Source organism: Callithrix jacchus, chromosome 8 (assembly GCF_049354715.1).
Source record: "Callithrix jacchus isolate 240 chromosome 8, calJac240_pri, whole genome shotgun sequence".
Taxonomy (NCBI): Eukaryota; Metazoa; Chordata; class Mammalia; order Primates; family Cebidae; genus Callithrix; species Callithrix jacchus.
In genome coordinates, this window is record NC_133509.1 from 42098223 (window position 1) to 42124636 (window position 26414).

General features: G+C 36.4%; 1 protein-coding gene across 1 annotated transcript in view; it reads left to right on the plus strand.

Annotated features, from left to right (window-relative positions):
• The window catches only part of UNC13C (unc-13 homolog C), a 640690-nt gene that overhangs the window by 370612 nt on the left and 243664 nt on the right, over window positions 1-26414 (plus strand). The window lies entirely within an intron of this gene.

Here is a 26414-nt window from a genome sequence, read left to right on the forward strand (position 1 = left end):
TGTTTGTTTGTTTGTTTGTTTGTTTGTTTGTTTTTGAGAGAGAGTTTCACTCTTGTTGCTGAGGCTGGAATGCAATGGCACAATCTCAGCTCACTGCAACCTCTGCCTCCCTGGTTGAAGCAGTTCTCCTGCCTCAGCCTCCTGAATAGCTGGGATTACAGACACATGCCAGCATGCCCAGCTAATTTTTGCATTTTTAGTAGAGATGGGAATTTGCTATGTTGACCAGCCTGGTCTTGAACTCCTGAACTCAGGTGATCTACCTGCCTCAGGTGTAAGCCACCACACCCAGTCCTAATCATGAGATTTTTATCAAGGGTGAAGATATCACAAGTCATCTGATAGTAGTAATAGTGAACGTTGTAGGGACTGCAAATTATTTCCTTTTACTGGTGACAAATACGGCTAAAGAAGAAAAGAGATGTTTTCTGAACCAAGTTAATGGGTTTAGATTTGTCCTGAAGGAAATGTGGAGCCACTAAGAATTTTAAGCAGGGGCATGGCATGATCAGATTTCTGTTTATAAAAGTGTATCTGGCTACAGAATTGAGAATTAATTGGAAGGGTGAGACGGGAACCAAGGAGAACAGCCATAACAACAGACTGTTTGTGTAATCTGTCTGTGTTAAATTTCCCGATATTCTCTTGCTAAAGAATTCATTTATGAAAATATGCACCATTCTTTTTGGCTTACATTGAATAAAAATAATGCATACAGAAAGATTAAAGTCTTATGTCTTAAATAAGGGTTTTCATTTTTAAGATCCTGAGCTATCACAGGTATTTTTAAAAATTAAAAGGAACTAAAAAGCAATTTTTGGTATATTAAAAAGTCCAACAAGTATCATACATTTGCATAAATGCAAATTAAAAATTCATGATTTTCTTTTTAATTTGAGGTGGATTATGTCAACTCTTTATAGGCACCCTAGTCATTTAGTGCTGATTGGAAACTCTAGCTTGACCTTTACATATCACTCGAGAACAGAAACAAGACGAAATGAGCTTTTTGCTTAATAGATGCAGTATGAAAGAAAAAAAATGAAATCCAATGGTAAAAAAAAACATGTGTCTTGATAGTTGAAGATTGAAAATCATGACATTTAATATATTATATAATGTAGCTGAACCAGATAAATTATGTAGTCACCTAGATATTTATTAGAAAATGACTCCCCAAAAGAAAAATTTAATTGCATGAAAATAGCTTAAGTTTTGAGATAGTCATACTTTATTTGTAAGTAATTACACGCAGAGCTGCTGTGAGAGTGAAAAGGTAGCCACCAATACAGACCAGAGATTTCAGATTTTGTCTCAATTCAATTTCATTTTTCTTAGATGTAAGGAGCTACTGGGGCTTAATGTCATTTTCTACACATTTAAATTCAATTTAGAATCATATTTTAAGTGGCAGCTTCTTTTGTAAACTGACTGAGCTGATGACAGTTTATACTTTCAGTAAAGGACAGTAAGCCTTTAGTGACTTTTTTTGTTGGCACAAACTTACACAAATCTAAATAAGACATCTTTTGCCCACCTTTTGATGGGGTTGTTTTTTTCTTGTAAATTTGTTTAAGCTCTCCATAGATTCTGGATATTAGGCTCTTGTCTGATGCATAGATTGCAAAAACTTTTTCCCATTCTGTTGCTTGCTGGTTCTACTGATAGTTTCTATTGATAGTTTCTTTTGCTGTGCAGAAGCTTTTAAGTTTAATTAAATCCCACTTGCCTATTTTAGCTTTTCTTGCCATTGCTTTTGGTATTTTAGTCATGAAGTTTTTGCCCAGCCTATGTCCTGGAAAGTGGGCAAAGGATATGAACACACGCTTTTCAGAAGACATTTATGTAGCCAACAAACATATGAAAAAAAAGTTCATCATCACTGGTCTTAGAGAAATGCAAATCAAAACCACATTGAGATACCACCTCATGCCAGTTACAAAATCATTAAAAAATTAGGAGACTACAGATGCTGGAGATGATGTGGAGAAATAGGAATGCTTTTATCCTGTTGGTGGGAGTTAAATTCATTCTCTTTTTTCCTTCTTTTTTTTATTGCATTTTAGGTTTGGGGGTACATGTGAAGAACATGCAAGATAGTTGCATAGGTACACATGTGGCAGTGTGATTTGTTGCCTTCCTCCCCTTCACCTATATCTGGCATTTCTCCCCATGCTATCTCTCCCCAACTTCCCACCCCCTGCTGTCTCTCCCCTATTCCCCCCAACTGACCCCAGTGTGTAGTGCTCCCCTCCCTGTGTCCATGTGTTCTCATTGTTCAATACCCACCTATGAGTGAGAGCATGTGGTATTTCATTTTCTGTTCCTGTGTCAGTTTGCTGAGAATGACGGTCTCCAGGTCCATCCATGTCCCTACAAAGAACACGAACTCATCGTTTTTGATGGCTGCATAATATTCCATGGCGTATATGTGCCACATTTTCCCTGTCCAGTCTATCATCAATGGGCATTTGGGTTGGTTCCAGGTCTTTGCTATTGTAAACAATGCTGCAATGAACATTCGTGTGCATGTGTCCTTATAGTAGAACGATTTATAATCCTCTGGATATATACCCAGTAATGGGATAGCTGGGTCAAATGGAATTTCTATTTCTAGGTCCTTGAGGAATCACCACACTGTGTTCCACAATGGTTGAACTAATTTACACTCCCACCAGCAGTGTAAAAGTGTTCCTATTTCTCCACATCCTCTCCAGCATCTGTTGTCTCCAGATTTTTCAATGATCACCATTCTAACTGGTGTGAGATGGTATCTCAATGTAGTTTTGATTTGCATTTCTCTAATGACCAGTGATGATGAGCATTTTTTCATATGCTTGTTGGCCTCTATCGTGGAAGACACTGGCAATTCCTCAAGGATCCAGAAATAGAAATATCATTTGACTCATGAATCCCATTACTGGATATATGCCCAAAGGGTTATAAGACATTCTACTATAAAGATGCATGCACACGTATGTTTATTGTGGAACTGTTCACAATAGCAAAGACTTGGAACCAACCCAAATGCCCATCAGTGATAGACTGGATAAAGAATATGTGGCACATATACACCATGGAATACTATGCAGCCATAAAAAATGTGAGTTCATGTCCTTTGCAGGGACATAGATGAAACTGGAAACAATTATTCTCAGCAAACTGACACAAGACCAGAAAACCAGGCACTACATGTTCTCACTCATAAGTGGGTGTTGAACAATGAGAACACATGGATACAGGGAGGTGAACATCACACACTGGAGCCTAGGAGGTTGGGGAGTAAGGGAGGAATAGCAGGGGATGAAGGGATTGAGAAGGGATAGCATTAGCAGAAAGAAATACCTAATGTAGATGATGGGGCGATGGATGCAGCAAACCACTACCATGGCACATCTATACATATGTAACAAACCTGCACTATCTGCACATATACCCCAGAACTCAAAGTATAATAATTTTTTTTAAAAGGCATCTAAAACCTTTGTGGAAAATAGCAATCCCTTATTTAAGGTTCATATTAGGCCACTAGAAGTGTAATATAGTACTGGTTGTACTTAAGACATTCCCATTAAATGACTTAATGAACCTTATTGAATGTAATTTGTGTCTAGATATTGCCGGTAACACACTTATCTAGTGATTGATTCTCATTCATCGCAATGTGAATTAGAAAACTGTGAATGAGTCTAATTATAATATGCTAGAGCTACTGGTAGTTGGATATAAAAACAATCAAACTGGGGCATAACCACTATGCAGATGAATGCTTTTCCATATGTTGATGCTGATGCTAGCACTGTGTCTACAGCAACAGCTCTGATTAGATTGCAAACAATCTAAGATTGTACAGCTCAACTGCCCTTTCAATTTTGACAGCCTTTTTCTTTTTTACCGTTTAGAGAAAGAAAGTTCTCCCCATCAGATCTGCAGAGCTGCAAACTCAGCCGCAGGCTTGGTCTGTTTTCATGGTCCTCTCAGTCTTTTCCTGTGTCCTTTCTGTTCCTGTGTGGGCTGAATGCCAGCTCCCCACTGAGATCCTTTTCTCTGTATAACTCTTCCTCTCTGGCCAGCTGGTCCTTTTTGGAGGCTAAGTTCTTTGTATCCCCTGGAAGTCTTCCTCTTATTTTCATAGTACCTTGGGGAAAGGTGTTTCTCCAATTATTGCACATGGTCCTTGAATTTAAAGTAGTTTTCCTCTTTTTGAAAACCATTTTACTGAGGTATGATTAATATATCTAAGAACTGTACATAGTCTATACAACTTGATAAATTTGGGGATAAATATACACCCATGAAAGCATCACCACCATCAAGACCATAAACATATCTATCACCTCCCAAAGTTTTTATTTGCCCAAAATAATTTAAATTATAAGGTATCTTTTGTCTTACCTAGGAATTTGGCATAGCATATAAGACCATATTGATTTATGATTTTATGTGTTAACTCTGAGTCTTGGGAGACTCAGGATTTATAATGAAGGAGTCAGAGTCTTTCTAGTTGGTCCTCATGTGACAAATTTCCTAGTGTCCTCACTTGCATTGATCCCCACTCAAAACAAAAACAAAACAAACTTGGCACAAGAAACAGTCCCACTTTTTGAACATCGTATATTCTTTAGGACTTTTTTAGTTGTACTGTTTGCTCCTGGAGGTTTAGTACCTGGGCTACTCATCTTACTCAGTTGTAAAAACATTGTAAGTTTTTGTAAGGGAAGGAAAATATATAATTTTCAGTTCTCCATTTTGAAGACACTTAGAATGTTACCTTTTATGACCTTTGCAGCACATTGGGAAAGAGCGTTCCAGGAGAGTTTGTGATTGTTTAGTTGTTCCACAGAAAAAGAGCTATTTGGGATTTTGCTTGGATATATTATTTCATGTTCTATTTTTATTAATGACTCCCTCTAAAATACAGCATCTAGAGAGATGGTATCCAACAGAGGTTAGATGAAGAGGCCTTATTTTTATTTTAAAAGCATCTGTTTATTATGATTATTCTGTTGTTTAGAATTTATTGTGATGTTTCATCTACATATAATTTGGGTGACGCATTTTCTACTTGCTATATAACAGATATATTTCCATAACATGGCAAAATGTTTTTTAAAAGGTGGAAGCTTAGGGTATTTATGTTCAGTGCTCTTCAGATTTTCCTTATGGCTTTACAGATGTGGATTTTAATCATGCTTTGTGCTTTACTTGAGATTCATTTTTCCAGCCCAATTTTAAATACCCAGTATAAAAAGCATTCCTACCTGAAAAAACTTTACTCTATTTTACTTATGTGTGTATGAACTCACATACATCTATCTATATGTGATACATTTAACCCACTGTAGTTTTGGGCTATTATTTTTGATATCTTAGGTTTACAAGGTATGTGTGCTACAATGGTAAATATTATTTCTCAAGTAATATTATTTAAAATTAATTAGCTCTTTGACCCAGGGTACTGACAGTAATTGAGAAAATCAGGGTTTGCCAGAAGAAATAAATCTGACCTACTGATGGAAAAAAAAGAGCTCTCAGTTATTTTGTATTAAACATCATGTTGGCAATGAATGGTGTTTTGTTAATGCAGCATTTTTCTGAAAAATTGCTAACCTATCTTTAAAGCAAGCATATTTGAACAGCTCTTTATGTGCATGGAATACCCTCAGTCCTCTGGTGATTACAAGGCCCTAACATCCCTGTTACAGCAGAGCAGGATACTGTTCCTTAAGAGCCAGTTAGACCAGGAATTGTTGAGCTCTCCCACAACTAGCTTCTCACAGGAAAAATGACTGTCATTGAACCTCAGAGCTTCAGTGACCTTATGATTCATATAATTTAATTATCCATATATCAGACAGATTAATGACATGATTATTTATTAATATAAATCTATTAGTATTGAAGCTGTATTCATATTAAAATAGTTTCTCAGAAGCTATCAGAACAGAATGTACCAATAAAACATAAGAAATATGCCAACCCATACACGCTTTACATTCCAAGCCAACCAAATAGTTCTTCCAATGGATGGCTCAGATTTTCCTTTAAACATGATTTTTCTCACTAAAAACGTAGTAGTCTCCCTGCTATTATATTTACATTTTCCAATCCTACCTATTCATAAAGGTTCAATGTAAATATTATCTTCTCTATAACAAACTCTTGATAGATTTAACTAAATAATTTCTCCCCACCCTTAACTCCTGTTTGGGAGTTTGTTTCCCTTTATGTTAATGTTATTTTTTTGCAAGTCTTAGCTTTCCCATTATGCTCTTTGAAGGGAGAACCTGAATTTGATTCATCTTTGAGAATCATTTTCTTGCCTCTGTCCATATGTAGTACTTTCCATGAGGTATCTGCTCCATACTGATAGAATGAATGAATCAAAAATCTTTAAAAGTTTCTAGACAGATAATGCAAATGATTCAACAAATTATAGCATAACAAATGATGCTTTGATCATATGTGTCATTCTGGAGTCCATTATAGCACTTAGTCTCAGTTAAAACTAAGGCACTTAGACTTAGGTTGTAGACTGAGCCAAATCAGTTCTGTCCCATAGAATTTTCTGTGATGGTAGATATATTTTATCTAATATGGAAGCCTTTAGCCACATGTGACTGTTGAGCACTTGAATTGTACCTAGACCAATTGAATTACTGAATTTTATACTTTATTTACGATTATTTTAAACTTAAATAGTCACATTTGGCTAGTGGCTACTGTATTGGAAAACATAACTCTGGAACTCAGAACAAATAGTGACATTCATATTTTATTTAAAAACTTCAGCTGGGCTACAACTAGGGTCCAGGAGGGTGAGGCTTTCAGGGTCGTGTAAATACATGATTGACCCTGAAATTCTGCAATCAAGGACACCTCACTTGCCTCACCCTAGTCTCAATTATGCATTTCAGAGATTACTAGCCAGAGTTTCTTACCACTGACACGTTACCCTATGTTTTTGGGTCCATGTTAAGCCATAGATGGCACTGGGCCACTATTATTGACTATTGAGGAGTCATGTTATCTAAAGAATGAATTGTTCATAGCTCCAATGAAGTATGTTGTCTGCTACAGTGAGAATTACGGTGTTTTCTTTTATTCCTTTCCTTTCCTATAGAAGCCGTCTAATTACCTAATCTTCTTTCTATAATTAAATCAGATGTTATCTCCTCTATGAAGTGACTCTTGGCACTTTATATGTATTTTCTCTTGACAAAAGTGTTGTAGAAATGCAAAGTGTTAGCTCTATAGAAGTGCCACAACATGTGAATTATGACACAGAAAAACTCAACAAATGCTATTAGGTACAACCAATGAGACCCCAAGAAACCAATGTGGCCTGATATTTCTTACCACCATTAAAAATACAAGGAGTATTGTTTAACTTCACTGTGCCTCAGTGTCCCCACCCTACAACATGGTGATGGTGACACCTAATTTATGTTAATTTTCATAAGTACTATTTCATGAGTGTCTGTTCTATGCCTGATAGTTGCACTATCAGGCATATAGCAGAATAGACCCAGTGATTACATAAACAATTGGAATGCATGTCTATCATGACAGCAAAGCTCTTGTTTCAGTAAATGAAATAGAGTAGGCACTCATTCATTCCAGGGATATCCTTTCAAATGTTAGAGCTGAAGAGTCTATTTCACAAAGTCCAAAGAGCAAATGTATTGGTAGAACATAACCATGTTAAACTGTTGTAGATAAATTCTACCATAGCTTGTTGGTAAAGGAAGAACCATGAGAATCATCTCCTCCATGAAGTAATAATTTGTTCAAGTATAACTTATAAGATCCTTCAGAGTTAAAAATGAGAAGAAAAAATACATTTTCTCTAGTTAGCACAATTGATAAAAATTAAACATCCCTGTGTTTTGATAGCTACAAATAGATTATAGAAATAGACCTTCTGGGATCAAAGACATTTAAACAAACAAACAAAAAAGAGGACATCAGTTGAATAAAATTTTACATTTTAATTTCATGTTATTATTGGTAGTTTTGAACTGTAATTATTTGGGATAAGGTTAATTTGTAGACTTTCTCCCAAAACAAAAGCATTGCCTTTGCTGAAGCCCTTTGGTTGCTTATTGCAATCCAGCATAACAGCCACATTTCCAATTAAATTGGTAATTGACTATTTAGATCACTGTTCCCCCTGCAACACTAAACTTGCAATTAATGATTCAGGCATTAATAAGAAGTCACAGAATTTTTAAAATGCACCATAAATTTTATATCTGCCTAATGAATTTGTAAATCCAGAAGGAAATTCCAGTTAGATGCTCTCAGCTATAAAATTAAAGGTAGGTTATGAACAAAGCCTAGACTTCCTTTAGTTATTTACAAATGAGTTATCTAGTTAAAAAGATTATTCGGTCATCTTTTCTGTATTTTGTTTATCACAATTTCACTGACATTATTTCACCAATGGGTGGATAAATAATGAAGAAAAAATGACACTCAGATTAGTTAACTTGAATGCCTAAAAAGGATTTGTAACTTTGTTGAGCCTGAGATAGGGAGAAAAACCAAAAGGATATGTGGGCCTATCTGTGCTCTTCTAGTTACTCATCTCACCCGTTTCTAGTATTTTTAAGAAAAATGAGAGTTGGCTGTATTAGAATCTCTGGTTAGGCAAGGATCCTCAGTTTAGTGTTGACTACATACTCTGTTCGTGTTTTTAAGGGTGTTCAGAAAAAACAGGCCACATCGGTTTCTTAGGAGCTCATTGGTTGTATCTAATAGTATTCATTGAGTTTTTCTGTGCTATAACTCACATACTGTGGGACTGCTATCGAGCCAACACTTGGCATTCCTACAACACTTAATGTTTTCTTAGGGCTTTTATTAACTATTTCCATCTCTTTCTATGCACATATTGGGAAAAAAGCCAATATGGTGGCTTGCTACATCTATTCACAAAACGTCAGATTGAACGGATATCCAGTCCCTTTCTTGACCCCCTTTAGCCTGGCTGTTAAATACTGAGAAACAGTCATTTTAAGAGCAGCAAGGCCCTACGGACTGTCTGTTGTTGCTAACCGTGAGATAAATTTTGGAATCCTGAATCACCCTCAAGTGATTTAGTTCACAACATAAAATCAGTAAATACCTTATAATGAAATAGCGACATTTAGACATATAGATTAAATGTACTTACTTGTCATTAAGCCTAGGAAAAATTAGGACTTGAAATTTTTAAGTTCCCTTTCAATTCTAAATCTCCCTGACAATGAGCAATCTGACAGTTATATCATGATACGATCATGTCTGCCACTGCTTCGGTGCTAACTCACATTGAATTGCCCTTTTCTGCCTCTTGACTTTCAGACTAGTTTTGATAAAACACAAATTTGATGTTTTCTAGCTGATCATTCGGATTTCTAATCTGACACGTTGTCATATTTTTATTTATAGATTTTAGTTTACAAGTCAGCACTCCAGAGAGATTTCTGGTTTTTTGACCTTCACTAAGGGTCTCTTACATTCAAATCATATCTGAATATGATATAAGTATATGAATTTCTCATTTATCTGATAAAACTATTTTTTAAAAAAAATCTCAATGAATTATAATTCTAAAAGTTAATATATCCTTCATTAAAATATAAGTTTTTTACTAATTTTAAACTTAAAAAGTTTTTAATTGACATGAAATCATATGCATTCTGTGCAACATTTTATTTTGAAGTATATGTACATTGTGGAATGACAAAATATAGCTAATTACCTTATGCATTTCCTCACACAGTTAAGATTTTTGTTGTGAGATTATATCCTCTCTCTTAGCACTTTTCAAGAATGCAACATATTGTCATTAAGTGTAATTACCATGTTGTACAATTGATCTTGTGAACATATTTGTCCTATCTAACTGAAATTTTGTATCCTTTAATCAAGGTTCCACAACCCATCACCCAAACTCCCACCTCTGCCGACCATTCCAGCCCCTGGTAACCATCATTTTACTCTCTGCTTCTATGAGATCAACTTTTTTAGATTCCATATGTTAGTGAAATCATGTGGTCCTTGTCTTTTTATGCCTAATATTTCATTTGCATAACTGGAATGATTATCAAACATTTGAAGGAAATGTATAGAATGTAAGCTCTTAGGTCCATTTAAACAGTTGCACTATCTTCGTCCATTCTTGTGATCAATATAGCACCCCATTGAGTTCCCAAGGTGAATAAAGCAGTGATACCCAACTCATCTCAGGACTTCTTTGAATGGCCTGAGGCTTAGAAGCAGTTCTTACTTCAGTAGTATTGTGGTTAAGAAACTTTATTACAGAAAGTTTTAATGTGATATAATTAAAAGACTTGCCATTCTGTTTGGCTTCTCTGATCTTATTTTCATGTGTAATTTTTTGATATTCAACATTTGTATATGGCTTTACTACAGCTTTGAAATAAAATACTCCTTAATAATGGTAATATATGTGTATCCCAGTGGAATACTATTGAGCCTTAAAAAAGAGGGTTATCCTGTCATTTGCATCAACATGTATGAACCAGGAGGACATTATGTGAAGTGAAATAAGTCAGGCACAGAAAGACAAAGACTGCATGATCTTACTTCCACTTATTTGTGGAATGAAAAATAATTCCACTCAACGGAACTGTTAGTAAAGTCATGGTAACCAGAGGCTGAGGGAGAGGAGATTGGTCAAAGGACACAAATTTTAGTTATAAGGATAAAGTTCAAAAGATGTATTGTACAACATGTGACTATTATTAATAATAATATGTTGTATGTTTGAAAATTGCTGAGAGTAGATTTTATGTGTTCTCAGCACAAAAAAAAGCATTATAATATGGGAAGTGATGCATATGTGAAGGCTGTTGGTACTGAGGGGCACCTGCAGGCCCACACCAAGCCACCCTCAGTAGCCCCAACCCCAGCCTCCCTCCCATGCTCCTCGGCTCCCAAAGTCTGGAGAGGCCAGGGCAGCAGGATGCTGGCATTTCAGCAACACCCCCAATGTGCAAACACACTGCCAGGTCATAACAGTGCCCAGACTCAGCCTCAACTGTGCTTCAGAATTGGAACAGGCACCAAAAGCGGGAAGAGGCTGGGAAGTGGGTGCAGGCATTTCTGAGCCTGCAGAGAAAGGGAGGCCTTCCAGGGCCCCTGAGCTCAGGAATGCTCAGGTCTGCAGCTGCCCCCAGGTGTCTGGGACTCCCATCCCTCCAACTGGGAAGGCTCTGGGGCTTCTGCCTGTTCCCAGCTCCTGCTAGCTCTGTGGAGCATGCAGTCCTGGCTGCACCTCCCTGGCTGCATCTGTTGTCTTCATAGCAGCCTCTCCAGATGGGCTGCTGCTGCCATCACAAAGGAATTGGTGCTAAGCTCTGAAGAGATTCTGAGCAGAGCACTGCAGTATCCATGATAGAGCTGATCATTTATTTTTACTGCTCTATAGGAATTTCATTATATAAATAAACCACAATTTACTAATATATTCTATAGATGGCAGAGATTTAGATGATTTCCGGTTTGAGGAGGTCTGGCTATGGTAAACAGTGTTTCTCTAAACAGTCCTGTATATGTATTCTGATTAGTAAGTGCAAGATTTCTCTAAGATATATACCTGTAAGTAGAATTACAGAAAGTTAGGATATGTGTGTAATTGACTTCACTAGATAATGCTTGGATGTTTTCCACGTGGTTATAGTTTACAATTGCAGCCTCTCATTCAGTACTTCAGTTGTATCAAATGAGAGCTTTGTTCAAAATTTCTAATCTACCATGCAGAAGATAAACTTGGATTTTTAACATCCTTTTTCTCTGAATGAAGTGTTAAAATAAATTTAACCCTTAGTGGTAGGCAGAATTCTAAAATAACCAATGAGTAATGCTATTGTATAATGCTTTTCCCTTGAATGTTGGCAGAACCTGGGTCTTGCTTCTAGCCAGCAGAGTAGGGCAAAAACCCCACAAAAACAACAAATATAAAATCACATTTAGATTATTTTGTATGTTAAAGGTAAAGGATTTTTTGCAGACATAATTAAGGTCCTTAGTAAGTTTGAAGTGAATCCATGAAAAGAAAGATTACATGGTGTGAGTCTGATTGAATCAGGTGTGCTCTTTAAAAGGGGGCTTTAGCCTTTTCTGAGGTCAGATACATTGTTCTTCTGGTCTTTCATGAATTCGACTGATGCAAGGAAATTCTGCCAACAATGATGTGAGCTTGCATGAGGACTCTGAACCTCAGTGACACACCAGCCCCAGCCAATACCTGGATTTCAGCTCTGTGAAAGGTAGAGCAAAAGATCCAGTGAAGCTGTGCCTGAGTTCTGGACCCACTGAAACTGTGCAACAATAAATATGTATTTTTTAAAGATGCCAAAATTGTAGCAATTTGTTACACAGCAATAGACAACAAACACTTATTTGCAGCAAATTTTCCCCCTTTTTAATCACATTTTCTCTATCTGACTACTACATTTTCTTGACTATTTTGTATTTAGAGTGAGACTGTATTCTTTTTGTCTTTGAGACAATCCTTAATTCCCGGAAATGGACATAGAATACCATTCAAATTGCCTTCATGTAGTATTTAGTAGCAACTGTGTCCTTTCAAAGAAATTTTTAATTTTTCCATAGATAAGTATAGGAATTCAAGGATTGAAGAGAAATTATTTATGTTTATTTAAAGATAAAATATCTAAAAATCACTTTCCTGAAACATCTAAGAATACTTAAGTTTAAGAAACAAAAAGGAAAGGGTTACAGTATTTTAAGATTCTTCTAAAGCCTAAAAGGGATTTTGAGAAGATAACAATGACAGAAACATAAGGGAAATTTGGATGACACTTGATATATAACCAGAAGCGTATAAGAGTTTAAATTGTATTTTTAAAAAATGGAATTGTATTAAGATAAAACTAGCTGCTGAATCAAATAAGCCTAAACTTAAATATGAGTAATAAGTTTTATTCTTAGTCATGAAAGTCTAGAAATCAGTCTGCCTGGTACTCAAGTAGTCTTTCTGTCATAGTTTCGGTTGTCCGAGAGCAGAGCCTAAGAGAAAGACTTGAAGGTGGTTTATTTAAGATGTGGCCTCAGAAAAGAGAAGCTGAATATGCAGAGAAAATGACTTAAGGAATAAAGAGAAGCGGTAACATGTGCTATAGTGAGCTGGTAAATCTATGCTCTGTTTCTCTGAGAACCCATTGAAAGCCACAGAAACATCTTTGAGAGTTGTCCCAGTAAAAGATGTTGAGTTTAGTTGGTTTAACGATGTCCCTGAAAAAAAACTTTTTCACCCAGAACCTCAGAATGTGACCTGATGTGGAATAAGTGCCTTTTCAAATGTAACTAAGGTAATCATCTTGAGATGAAATCCTCCTAGATTAGAAGAGGCCCTAAATCCAGTGACAGACATTCTTAAGGGAGCCAGAAAAGGAGCAGACACACAGAGAGAAGCCTGTGTGAGACAGAGGCAGAGATTGATGTTACACAGCTACACATGGAAGAATGTCATGGTCTAGCAGCCGTCAGGTGCTAGGAGAGAATTATGAAATGGATTTTCTCTCAGAGCCTCCAGAAAGAAACAGCTACAGCCCCACAGGGCTGCTTGGGCTTCCTCACAGCATAATGGCTGTATTTTAAGAGCAGATGTTCCAAGAGACAAGCATTGAGAATTGCCAGTTTCTTACAACTACAGCCTGGAAACAGACATAGGTCACTTCTGCCCTACTCTGTTGGTCAAAGTCACCTATGTTCAAGGAGAGGAAAACAGACATAGCTTTTGAAGGAAGAATTGACAAATAATTTGAAATTATCCTTCACCCTCCATACTTGTTAGCTGTGAACCCAAGAAAAAGGAGCAACAGATTTGGTGAACAGCTATTTAGTCTCTGTCACCATGTGGAGCTTTTTAAACTGCTCATTCTTTTAAACAGTAACCATATTTTTCATCCATATCCTATGAAGCACTTAAAACTTGTCTTAATCCATTCACACTGCTATAAGAAAATTCCTTAGACTGGGTGATTTGTGAGCAGCAGAAATTTAGTTCCAACAGTTCTGAGGGTAGGAAGTCCAAGAAGAAGGTGCCAGCAGATTTGGTGTCTGATAAGAGTCTGTTTCTTACAGATAGCACCATCTTCCTGTGTCCTCATGTGGCAGGAGTGAACCAGCTCCCTCAGGCCTCTTTTGTAAGGACACTAATCCCCTTATTGAGGACTCCAGCCCCATGATGACCTAACAATTCCCAAAGGCCTCACCTCTTAATGTTATTGCATTGGTTGGTGATTAGGTGTCAGTGTATGAATTTCGCCATGGGGAGGGCACATTTAGACTATATCACTTATGGATTATGTTTTCATGTCTGTGAATTTAGTTACAGCAGATAATCATAGAAATGTATATTAACAAATTCACAGGCCATGTAATCAATTTTTAGATACAATATAGAGAATGGTTTTTTTTTTTTTTGGTACAGCATATTCTGAAAAAAAAAAATGATGTTTTTATGTTGAGGTGCCCCTAGGTACTTGGACGATTATATTTGGAGACATCTGATACTAGAACATTTTTATTATGTTATACTAAAATCTTCTCTGTTGAACATTTTACTCACAAGTATTAGTATTTTTTTTTGACTGCACAAAACAAATGCAAGTTGTCTTTTAGTCTTTTGTACAACAACCCATCACGTATTTGAAACCAAATATCATGTTACTACTGAGTTTGTTACCTTTGCTCTAAGCACTACCAGTGCTTTTAAAGAGGTGATATCAGAAATGGAAAATAAATGCCAGCCAGACATGATATATGTATTTTTCTTTTTTAATACAAGTGTAATTCACATAAAGAGAAAAGAGCAGCTATTAGTTTATTAAATTGGTAGTGTTTTATATTAACAAACTTTCATATGCATGTCTCTTAGATCCTAAGGACTTTGTCTATTACTAGAGCATATACCATAAATATAATTAAATGTAAATATTACCTATTATGGTGATAAATACATACTCTTAAATATATTCTACACATATACTTGCTATACTATCAGAAACAGAAATGCATATAAATGTATATGTTATCATTTCAATATTAGGAATCTAGAATTTGAAGAGATTAGTTCCTTGCCCAAATTTATGCAATAAATTCATGGTAAGCTGAGATCAGAGTGTAAGTTTTTGATCCTGTGTTCAATCACTATTTTTCTGTTACACTATGCTGTTACATAATTTATATATTTAAAACTCTATATTCAGAATTTTAATGTTTTATAATTATGTATAGTTTAATTAACTATGTACAGTCTATTCAAATTCAAGGAACCATTTAGAGAATCTAAAAACCACTTAGAGTGCTCAAACACTTTGAAATGCAGTTTTGGTGGTTTACATGTCAGGATACCTCTGACTTACTGAGACTAAAAGGTTCCTGTAAAGTGTCTGTTCATATCCTTTGCCCACTTTTGAATGGGCTTGTTAATTTTTTTCTTATAAATCTGTTTTAGTTTTTTGTAGATTCTGGATATCAGCCCTTTGTCAGATGGGTAGATTGCAAAAATTTTTTCCCATTCTGTTGGTTGCCAATTAGCTCTAATGACTGTTTCTTTTGCCGTGCAGAAGCTGTGGTGTTTGATTAGGTCTCATTTGTCTATTTTGGCTTTTGCTGCCAATGCATGAGGCCAAGAAACATATGAAAAAATGCTTGGCTGGGCGCGGTGGTTCACGCCTGTAATCCCAACACTTTGGGAGGCCGAGGCGGGTGGATCACGAGGTCAAGAGATCGAGACCATCCTGGTCAACATGGTGAAACCCTGTCTCTACTGAAAATACAAAAAATTAGCTGGGCATGGTGGCACACACCTGTAATCCCAGCTACTTGGGAGGCTGAGGCAGGAGAATTGCCTGAACTCAGGAGGCGGAAGTTGCAGTGAGCCAAGATCGTGCCATTGCACTCCAGCCTGGGTAACAAGAGTGAAACTCCATCTCAAGAAAAAAAAAATGCTCATCATCACTGGTCATTAGAGAAATGAAAATCAAAACTGCATTGAGATACCATCTCACGCCAGTTAGAATGGTGATCATTAAAAAATCTGTAGACAACAGATGCTGGAGAGGATGTGAAGAAATAGGAACACTTTTACACTGCTGGTGGGAGTGTAAATTAGTTCAACCATTGTGGAAGACAGTGTGGTGATTCCTCAAGGACCTAGAAATAGAAATGCCATTTGACCCAGCTATCCCATTACTGGGTATATATCCAAAGGATTATAAATTGTTCTACTATAAGGACACATGCACACGAATGTTCATTGCAGCACAGTTTACAATAGCAAAGACCTGGAACCAACCCAAATGCCCATCGATGATAGATTGGACAGGGAAAATGTGGCACATATACGCCATGGAATATTATGCAGCCATCAAAAATGATGAGTTCGTGTCCTTTGTAGGGACATGGATGAACCTGGAAACTAACATTCTCAGAAAACTGACACAAGAACAGAAAATCAAACACTGCATGTTCTCACTCATAGATCGGTGATGAACAATGAGAACACATGGACACAGGGAGGGGAGCATCACACACTGGGGTCTGTTGAGGGGAAATAGGGGAGGAACAGCAGGGGTTGGGGAGTTGGGGAGGGACAGCATGGGGAGAAATGCCAGATATAGGTGAAGGGGAGGAAGGCAGCAAATCACACTGCCACCTGTGTACCTAAGCAACTATCTTGCATGTTCTTCACATGTACCCCCAAAACCTCAAATGCAATTAAAAAACAAATAAATAAAATAAAATAAAGAAGGGAAAAAAAGGTACCTGTGAAGATTATTGAATGTTTTACTGTAATGAAACTGAAATATTCTAACACATGGAAATTCCTAGTTTTGTTTCTAACCAAACTAATGTAATTTTAGCTTTTGATAATTACTCTTAAAACCGCTAGTTACTCAGTGTGTTTTTTTGTTCTCAATTGTTAATAGCAACAGTCTATTATGTTGTTTAAGAATACTAGTAATCTTAGTGACGTTAATTTTGAAAACAATGTTTTATATAGGATCTGGTATCAAAGTCTTTCAACAGCTAGAAAGGATACTACATAAATATCTAATAAAATATTTCACCCTCTCTTAAAATTAGGGAATTGTGTGTAATTGGAAACTTGTCAGGTGTGAAGGCAAAAGATAAATCTTTTGTTATCATGACAGAATGCAAAATTTAGCAAACCTATGACTGATGCTGAAGTAAGTGTATTACTCTTGTTTCTAAAAAGCCAGTTCTATTTTTACCTGACTTTATTATAAATTAGCAGTGACCTTTTCCTATGAACATGAGACTTCATAAGAGGAGTGCTATGTATGTAAGGCCACATTTGTGGGCTGTATTTTCAGTTATCCTGATTTAGTGGGTCTACAGTAGAGGCTCTAAAATCAACTGTATTTCTATCAAGCAACCGACATGGTTCTGAGGTAGAAGATCCATGGACCAGACTTAGAAGAACACTGGTCTATAGGAGTTGTGAGTATCGGCTCCAATATGTTTCTTTTGCATTCTATATGTTGTAATACACACTTTTCTCAAGGTATTTTTGGCATGGATTTTAAAATTACTATGATTTTTAAATTGAAAGATAAATTGAATTTATTTATCAAGCACAACATGAGGTTTTAAAGGGTATGTACATTGTGAAATGACTCAGTCTAGCTAATTGACATATACTTTGCCTCACAGCATTATTATTTTTCGGTGAGAACAATTTACATCTACTCTCTCAGCATTTCTCTAGAATACAATATACTGTTAACTATAGTAAATATGTTGCACAATGGATCTCTTGAATTTATTCTTTCTAACAAAAATTTTGTGTTCTTTGGCCAACAGCTCTCCAAGCTCCCGCTCCCAACCCTACCCCAATTACCCCTGCCCTGCTAAACACTATTCTAGTATCTACTTCTATCAGGTCAACTTTTTTAGATTCCACACATGAGTGTGATATTTGTCTTTCTGTGCCTGGCTTAATCCACTTTACATAATGTTCTCCAAGTTCAGCCATGTAGCGAGACTTCCTTTCTTAAGGCTACATAGGATTTCACTGTGTGTATACATATGTATGCTTTTTATCCATTCATTCATTGATGACTACTTAAGTTGATTCCATATCTTGGCTACTGTAAATAATGCTACAAAGAATATGGGAGTGTCACTATCTCTGTGACATGCTGACTTACTATCTTTTGGATATATATGTAGTGGGACAACTGGATCACATGGTAGTTTTATTTTTAGTTTTAAAAAGACAGAAAATACCAGATGCTGGCAAGGACAGGAGAAAAGGGAACTCTTACACACTGTTGGTGGGACTGTAAATTAATACAACTACTAAGCAGAACTTCCATAGGATATAGCAGTCCCACTACTGGGAAACATGCAGTCATGTGTTTATTGCAGTATTATTTACAAAGAAGAGTAGAAAGATATGGAATCAACTAAGTGCCCATGGTGAAAGAAAGATGTCCACTTTCACCACTTCTATTTAACATAGTACTGGAAGTCCTTCAGTACTAGGACATGATACAAACCTAAGTGGTCATTAAGGGAACAATAGGTAAGATACTGCTTGACCATAAATATGATGAAATCATACTGTTTTCAGTTACATGTATGGAACTGGAGGTCATTACATTAAGTACAATAAGGCAGGCACAGAAAGACAAATACCATATATTCTCACTCGTGGGAGCTAATAAACTTCATATCATGGAAATAGACACTAGAATGGTATCAGAGACTGGGAAGGGGGGGTAGTGGCGAGGGTGAGGGGGCAGGATGAAGAGGGGTTGGTTATGGATATAAACATGTAGTTAGATACAAGAAATAAGTTCTAATGTTTGATAGTATACTAGGGTTACTATACTGACAACAACAAATAAAGATATTCATTCAAGGTGATGAATACCCCAAATATGCTGGCTTGATCATTACACATTCTATGCATGCAACAAACACTCCCATGTACCCCATAAATATGTAAAATATTATATATCAATAAAAGGAGAACAAAAGAATGCTCTAAAACTGGTGGGGAGGGGGAATCAAATGGAAATTCACTTACAGCTAGACCTTGATTGCACCTGTAATTCTCAAACTGCAAATGAGTGAGTGCTCAGCAGTTGTGACAGTTGAGAACTCAGGAGGCACAGAGGCATTTAACAAAGTTGAATTTTGTTCTCTGAAAGCTTTCTTCTCATTCAAGATATATAATTCAATATAAAAATTAGTTCATTATTATTAGTGTGAGGTGATGGTTGCCATCTGCATCTATAAACTTGACCAGTCTTGGAGATGAGGCTAAAGAAAAGAAACCTAGGCTACTAACTTGTTTATTTTCAGTTAAGAGGATGTGGAAATTAAGATAACTCTCAATTTACTTATCTCTAAAATGATAATAATAGTATTTGGCTTTAACATTTGGAAATAAATGAAGAACATCCCAGGGAGAATAGACAGTTTATTCAGACATTGCTATAGCAATAAAGTCAGCTGCCATCACTAGCATTTGGCAGAGATTCAAAGTCAGGCAGGAAAGTGGAAAAGCCTTATAATAAAAAACGTGGAAGGCCTCAGTGTTTGGAACATATTAGCATAGGAAAGGTAGAAGTCAGCTAAAAGAAGTGGCATATTCTGTGTGATTTGTTTAGGGGGTGTATTTGGCTTTCTCTTGTTGGTAAAAATTAGGGCAAAATATAAGGAAGCTGGCAGCCATTGACCAAATCCTTACCATTCTGGGTCAGTTGCTGCAAAGGTTGTGGTTTTGCCTTCTAGACTCGTTGATGGAGAGATAGTGGGCCAGAGTTCTATCAGATATGGTGTAGGCATTATTCATTTGTATGTTCAGTCTTCACAGCTAAGAGGTTTTTCATTAATGAGACGAATTGGAAGGAGTTCAAAAGATGATTCTGTTGCTGCTTTTGGAAGTAATGGAGATAGAATTAGGCAGTATGGTGAAGGCAACCATATCTAGAAGAGAGAAATAAGGAGTGTGGATCCACTGATCTCAGGAATGTTCCAACAGGTTACCTTGAGCTCGGGAAGAGCACTTAGAGAAATTCTGTTTCTCAGTCCTATGTAACTGTAGAATATTTCCCTAGCTGATAAGATGTCCACATTGTTCTTCACAAGGATCCTTGATCCCCTGACTATCTCAAGTTTTAGGTTCTACCTCTAAAACTGATGTAGGTAAACCCCAACATTAGGGCCTAGCCAAGGAGTGTTCTTGGCATTGTGCAGGAAAGAATTAAAAAATGAGCCAACAGAGTAAAGTGGAAGCAAAGCAAGTTTACTAGAGCAACAGAGTACAGGAAAATGGCTGTTCCGTGGCAAGCAGAGCTACCCTCTAGGCAGAGCAGCACTAATGAATTTAGCACCAGTTAGATAGATGATTTATAGCTACTCCTTAATTTCATGCTAAATAATTGTCTAGAAAAGGGATGTGGAGTTCCTGGAACTGTGGGTTCCTTTCCTTTAAACCATATAAGGTAACTTCTGGACATTGCCATGGCATTTGTAAACTGTCATGGTGCTACTGGGAGTGTCTTTTAGCAAGCCAATGCACTATAATTAGTGTATAATGAGAAATGAGGGTAACTAGAGGTTGCTTTCATTGCCATTTTGATTTTAGCTGGTATAAGCTGGTTTCTTTACTGCATCCTCTTTTGACCAGATGCTATTTTGATCAGTGGGATCATAACCCCACTTATTTGGAGAACAGGTTCTGCTGATCTCCTTTCTCAAAACTAATGAGAGAGGACCCATTTTTCTAACCTATGAACTTCTATAAGTGAAGATTTCTTTACCTCAGAATTATGAATAGGTAAACAATCAATTTAGAATCAGAAGTTGCAAACATATCATATGAGAGTTATCTAGTTAATGATTTAATATTATTTTATCTTGTCACATATTTATCACATTTTTTAAATTTATGTTTTTATTGCATTTTAGATTTTGGGGTACATGTGAAGAACATGTAAGATTGTTGCATAGGTATACACATGGCAGTGTGGTTTCCTGGCTTCCTCCCCATCACCTATGCGTGGCATTTCTCCCCATCGCCTATACGTGGCATTTCTCCCCATCGCCTATACGTGGCATTTCTCCCCATTGCCTATACGTGGCATTTCTCCCCATGTTATCCCTCCCCAACTCCCCACCCCCTGCTGTCCCTCCCATGTTTCACCCCCACAGACCCAAGTGTGTGATGTTCCCTCCCTGTGTCCATGTGTTCTCATTGTTCAACACCTGCCTATAAGTGAGAACATGTGGTGTTTGATTTTCTGTTCTTGTCAGTTTGCTGAGAATGATGGTCTCCAGGTTCATCCATGTCCTTACAAAGGACACAAACTCATCATTTTTTATGGCTTCATAGTATTTCATGGTGTATATGTGCCACATTTTCCCTGTCCAGTCTATTATCAGTGGGCATTTGTCACGTTTTACAGCTTATCCCTTTTAAAATATTCAGACTTATATCTATCTAATTTTCTTTTTTTGTGTCTTTATATCTATCCTGTCTTGATTATTCAAATTCTTGGCATCAACAAACGTTGTTGCTAAGACCTTTAATCATTGCTTAGATGCCTTGACTACAGCTACCTTGCTATGAACATTGCAAAAGTCACATACTTACACACACACACAAGCAGACAAATTCTTTAAGTCTGTTCAGAGATACCACAGTTCCTTTGGCCTCTCCTAGACCTCCTCATATCTGGAGCCCTTCACCTAATCTCCGTTCTTGCCTCCCATTCTCATAATCTGAATGACTAAACACAAGTATCCTACTGACCACAATTTCCTGTCCTTCTGCCTTTTTCACTTTTTGTTTCCTCTAGATCTGTTCCTTCACCTTCCCTTCGCTTTTTTCCTTCCCTCCTCCAGACTGAAATATGTATTTGTTCTAGCACTTCAGTAATTCTCATCAAATATTTAAATCTCATTCTCCTTTCCTATTTTTATTGTATATTCCAGTAGCACATCCAACATTCTGGGTTTTAGATTTCTAGATTCAATGCTGGAGAAAACTCATAATGGTCCAGCGTAGTGTCACTACAAGTTCAGAGAGCCACTGTCACCAAAGCTCTCATGCACTACTTGGCAATGCCTGTATGGGTTCCTGACAGGTGCTATTTCAAACTTTTATTGTTCTTCCAGTATAGTGCATACCACCTCTTCTCTCAGGAGGGAAATTCCTACCTAACTTTTCTCACCACCAACAAGGCTTATCTGTAAGGCTTTTTATTATCATACTCAAAGCAAGTCACATTCTTATTTATGCTTGAAGCTAATGATTCCACATAGACTCTGAGTCCCATTCTCTTCCATTTCAGCAGGAACCTCTCTCCTTTACCTATGTCTCTTATAACATTTTATTTGTATTCTTTTTTAGACATTTTCCCTAAGGTTTTGTCTGTGGTCACATATGTTTTCCTATTTCTTTGAGTAATCTCATTTACTCCATAATTTCAGCTGCTGCATATATACCGGAATTCTTTTATCTACATCAACAGGTTCAGAATCCTTTTGAAGCTTCAGACAGGTCTACCTAATTACCTGATGGATTCTTCCTTTTCTCTTTTCTTTCTCACCAATTAGTCAATAAATTCCAATAATTTTACTTTCCACCTCTTGACATTAGTAAGTAAACTGCCAATTCATTTAGAACACAAATATAACCAAGTACCCCCATGGTTAAAATCTTTTAATGGTTCTCATCATGTTCGGTTTAAATGCAAACTCCTTGATGTGACACACAAAACTTTTCATGATTTGAACCCTGCATTTTTCTTTCTAGTCTTCTGTTTCCCAACATGTTCAGAAGAACACTTACCCTGTGAAAGGTTTTGCATGATGAGGTGGGAGAACAGGAAGGGAATGAAGGGCTTTACCAGATTCAAATCCATTTGAGAGATTAATGCTCTAGTATTACCTCTTAGAGAAGTGGTTCTCAAATTGGTTCCTGGAACATAAACATCAGTATTATATGAAAGGTCATTTTAACACACATTTTCAGACTTTCCCCTAGACCTACTGAATCAGGAACCATGGGGCTGGGACCTAGCAACCGGTGTTTGCGGGCTGTCCCAGCAAGGTTAATATACACTAAAGTTGGAGAATCACAATCTTAGAGAACCACCATGCATATCAGCATATTAAAAGCTTCAGGAAATCTGAAAGTAACTTATTTAACTTTGTTTAAGCAGAACTTTTTAGGTTATTTGAGCATTGGCCCTTGTGTGTATAAGTACGCGGTACTAACATACAACAGTAGAACAAACGTTAGAGAAGCACACTTCATCAGATGCTGTTAGACACATTTTAGTACTAATTATTTAATATAGTATGCATCTGTCATGTGTTTTTGTATTTACATGGTGTGTCTTTGCATTTTTCTTTTTCTTTTTGTTTTCTTTTCTGAGACAGAGTCTTACTCTGTTGCCCAGGCTGGAGTGCAGTGGCATGATCTTGGCTCACTGCAACCACAACCTCTCAGGTTCAAGAGATTCTCCTGCCTCAGCCTCCTGAGTAGCTGGGACTACAGGTGTGTGCCACCATGCCCAGCTAGTTTTTTAATTTTTAGTAGTGATGGGGTTTCACCATGTTGGCTGGGCTGGTGTCGAACTCCTGACTTCAGATGATCCGCTCACTTCAACCCCACAGAGTGATGGGATTACAGGCATGAGCTCACGCACCTGGATTGTCTTTGCATTTTTGTACCAAATGTCTCCTCCCAACCCTTGTCTGGTCAGTTTTTTAGAAGCAGCATTTCACAATTATGTGTTTATTGAAGGAATACATTGAATGCCACAGAAATATTTTATAGCAGTTTTAAAAGTACTGTATAAGTTCCACTAACTGGAAGATATCATTTATTATTTCAATACTTTCTTTTGCATGTAATGGCTCTTTCTATATATTGATCTCTTCTTGATGCAATTATAAATCATTTAATAACAAAAATAAATTTACTAAAATGTGGCCTAGTAAATCAATTATAATTGTAGTGATTATTATAATAGCAGCTAAAATTATTACTATGTTTTCTTGATATAATAAATGTTAGTTTGTAACATTCATAGTAATGTTTCAGTCAATATAAAAATATACTTATTATGAGTTTTTCTTAATTTTGACTGCCATAACCTTAATTTTTCCAATTATAAGGTTAAATGCCCTATTAGATTTCTAGGATATATTAAAAAGTTTTACATAGAAAAATGTAATTCTTAAGAAATTGAATAAATATTATAATACACCAGATTATACCTCATCCTTTTAAGCATGCAGTCTATTACAATATGCTGTTAAAATAGGGAAATCCTGGTTTATGATTGTATTGTGTGCTGTGTAAAAACTTAGTGATTCCCAACATTCAGTTTGATTTATTCTAATGCAACAAACATAATATGATGTGAAATATAGCATCATCAATCATCTTCTGGTGTCATAAAAAAGAGTGATGGAAGTATAGTTTTCGACAGGTAAGGAACTTGGGAATGAATACATATTTCAACTACTTCTGTCTCTCCTTTCCATGTCACTCTGCAAAATTATGAGAAGTGGCTGTGACATTACACATATCATGTATAATAATTTTCTTTCATTTAATCACATTACTTAAAATATATAAGACATATAGTTTGGCTATGTACATTTGATGATGATTAATGGTAGTGTTCTAATCCAAATATCTCCCCACTGTGGCCATTAGAAGTAGTTTTATTTATAACCTTCACAACTCACCAGGTTATCTGGATTTCTTAATCCTTTAGAAATCTGTTGAGCTTATATAATGCACAGATCGTTACATTATTGTGGTGATAACAAAATCCTGTTCACAAAATAAAAATAAATTTAAATAAAAGTTTTAACTTAAAAGCAAATATTGACATTTGTAAGCCTGCATTACTGCCTATTTCTTCCTAAAGATTCACTGATATACTCCAGGAATTGAAAGAGGAAGCTTGCCAAGAATTTTCAAGTTATGCTTAAGGATCATATATACAGACTTCTTAAGATCATTTGGAGACTGCTTATAATTAATTCTAGATGTTTGAAGTATTTTATTTCAGCCACTAATTTTTTTTTACCATTTTTAGTTCTGCAAGTTTTAACATATGTTGCATATCAAATGTAAATGTAAATCAACAACTCTTGGATGCACCCTAAGGAACTATATGGTCTTAAAAGTACATTATAGTCTATGAGTTGAGATCTCTAGTAGTAAGTGAATTCACTATAGGATTGTCTTTCAAGTTAAGTGAGAATAATAATTAAATGACAACTCAACAAAATATGGTTACATATCATGATTTGCACTGGAAGATATGCATATACAACCATTCAGCAGACAGGGCGGCTGATCTGGTCACTGCATAAAACATGGCAATAAGATATGGCAACAGTTTCAGCCAAATATAATGTAATATTCATTTCACATTGGAGTCTTTGAGTTTCTGGAGCCATAAGTTGGTATTTTCAAATATCCTGTACCTATAAGCTTGTAAATAATTTAGCAAACATTGTCATATAGTTAAGGGAAAATTTATCTCTGCCTGTATTTTTTGCCCAATTTTATTTTATTTTTTTATTTTATTTTATTTATTTATTTATTTATTTATTTATTTATTTATTTATTTTTGAGACGGAGTTTCGCTCTTGTTACCCAGGCTGGAGTGCAATGGCGCGATCTCGGCTCACCGCAACCTCCGCCTCCTGGGCTCAGGCAATTCTCCTGCCTCAGTCTCCTGAGTAGCTGGGATTACAGGCACATGCCACCATGCCCAGCTAACTTTCTTTTATTTTATTTTGAGTAGAGACGGGGTTTCATCATGTTAACCAGGATGGTCTTGATCTCTTGACCTCGTGATCCACCCACCTTGGCCTCCCAAAGTGCTGGGATTTCAGGCGTGAACCACCGCGCCCGGCCTTTTTGCCCAATTTTAACAAGTAAATGTAAAAAGAGTGCTCTAAGGCGAACACCCACCAAAATAAAGGACCAGAGTAACTTATCTGTATGTTGTAAAGAATTGCATATGTTGAGTATGAAATTTATATGTGAAACATTCAAGATCGTTATTGTACCCTGTTAACCTCAAAATAAATCAAGATTATCCTATGCCACATTCTTTTTAAAATGAGAGTTGAAGATTTCGAGCAGAATGGTAAATTGAGAAAGATTCAAAGATGTTTTTAAAAGGAAAAAAGAAAAAGGCAAACTTACAAAATTTTAGTTATCTATATCAATTTGTGCATAAAAAGGGAGAGTTCAAAGCAATTCATACAACATGTATAGTAGGATTTAACAGTACCGATTCTGCAACCAGACAGCTGTCAGTTGTGTAAACTTAGGACTGATGTAACCTTGA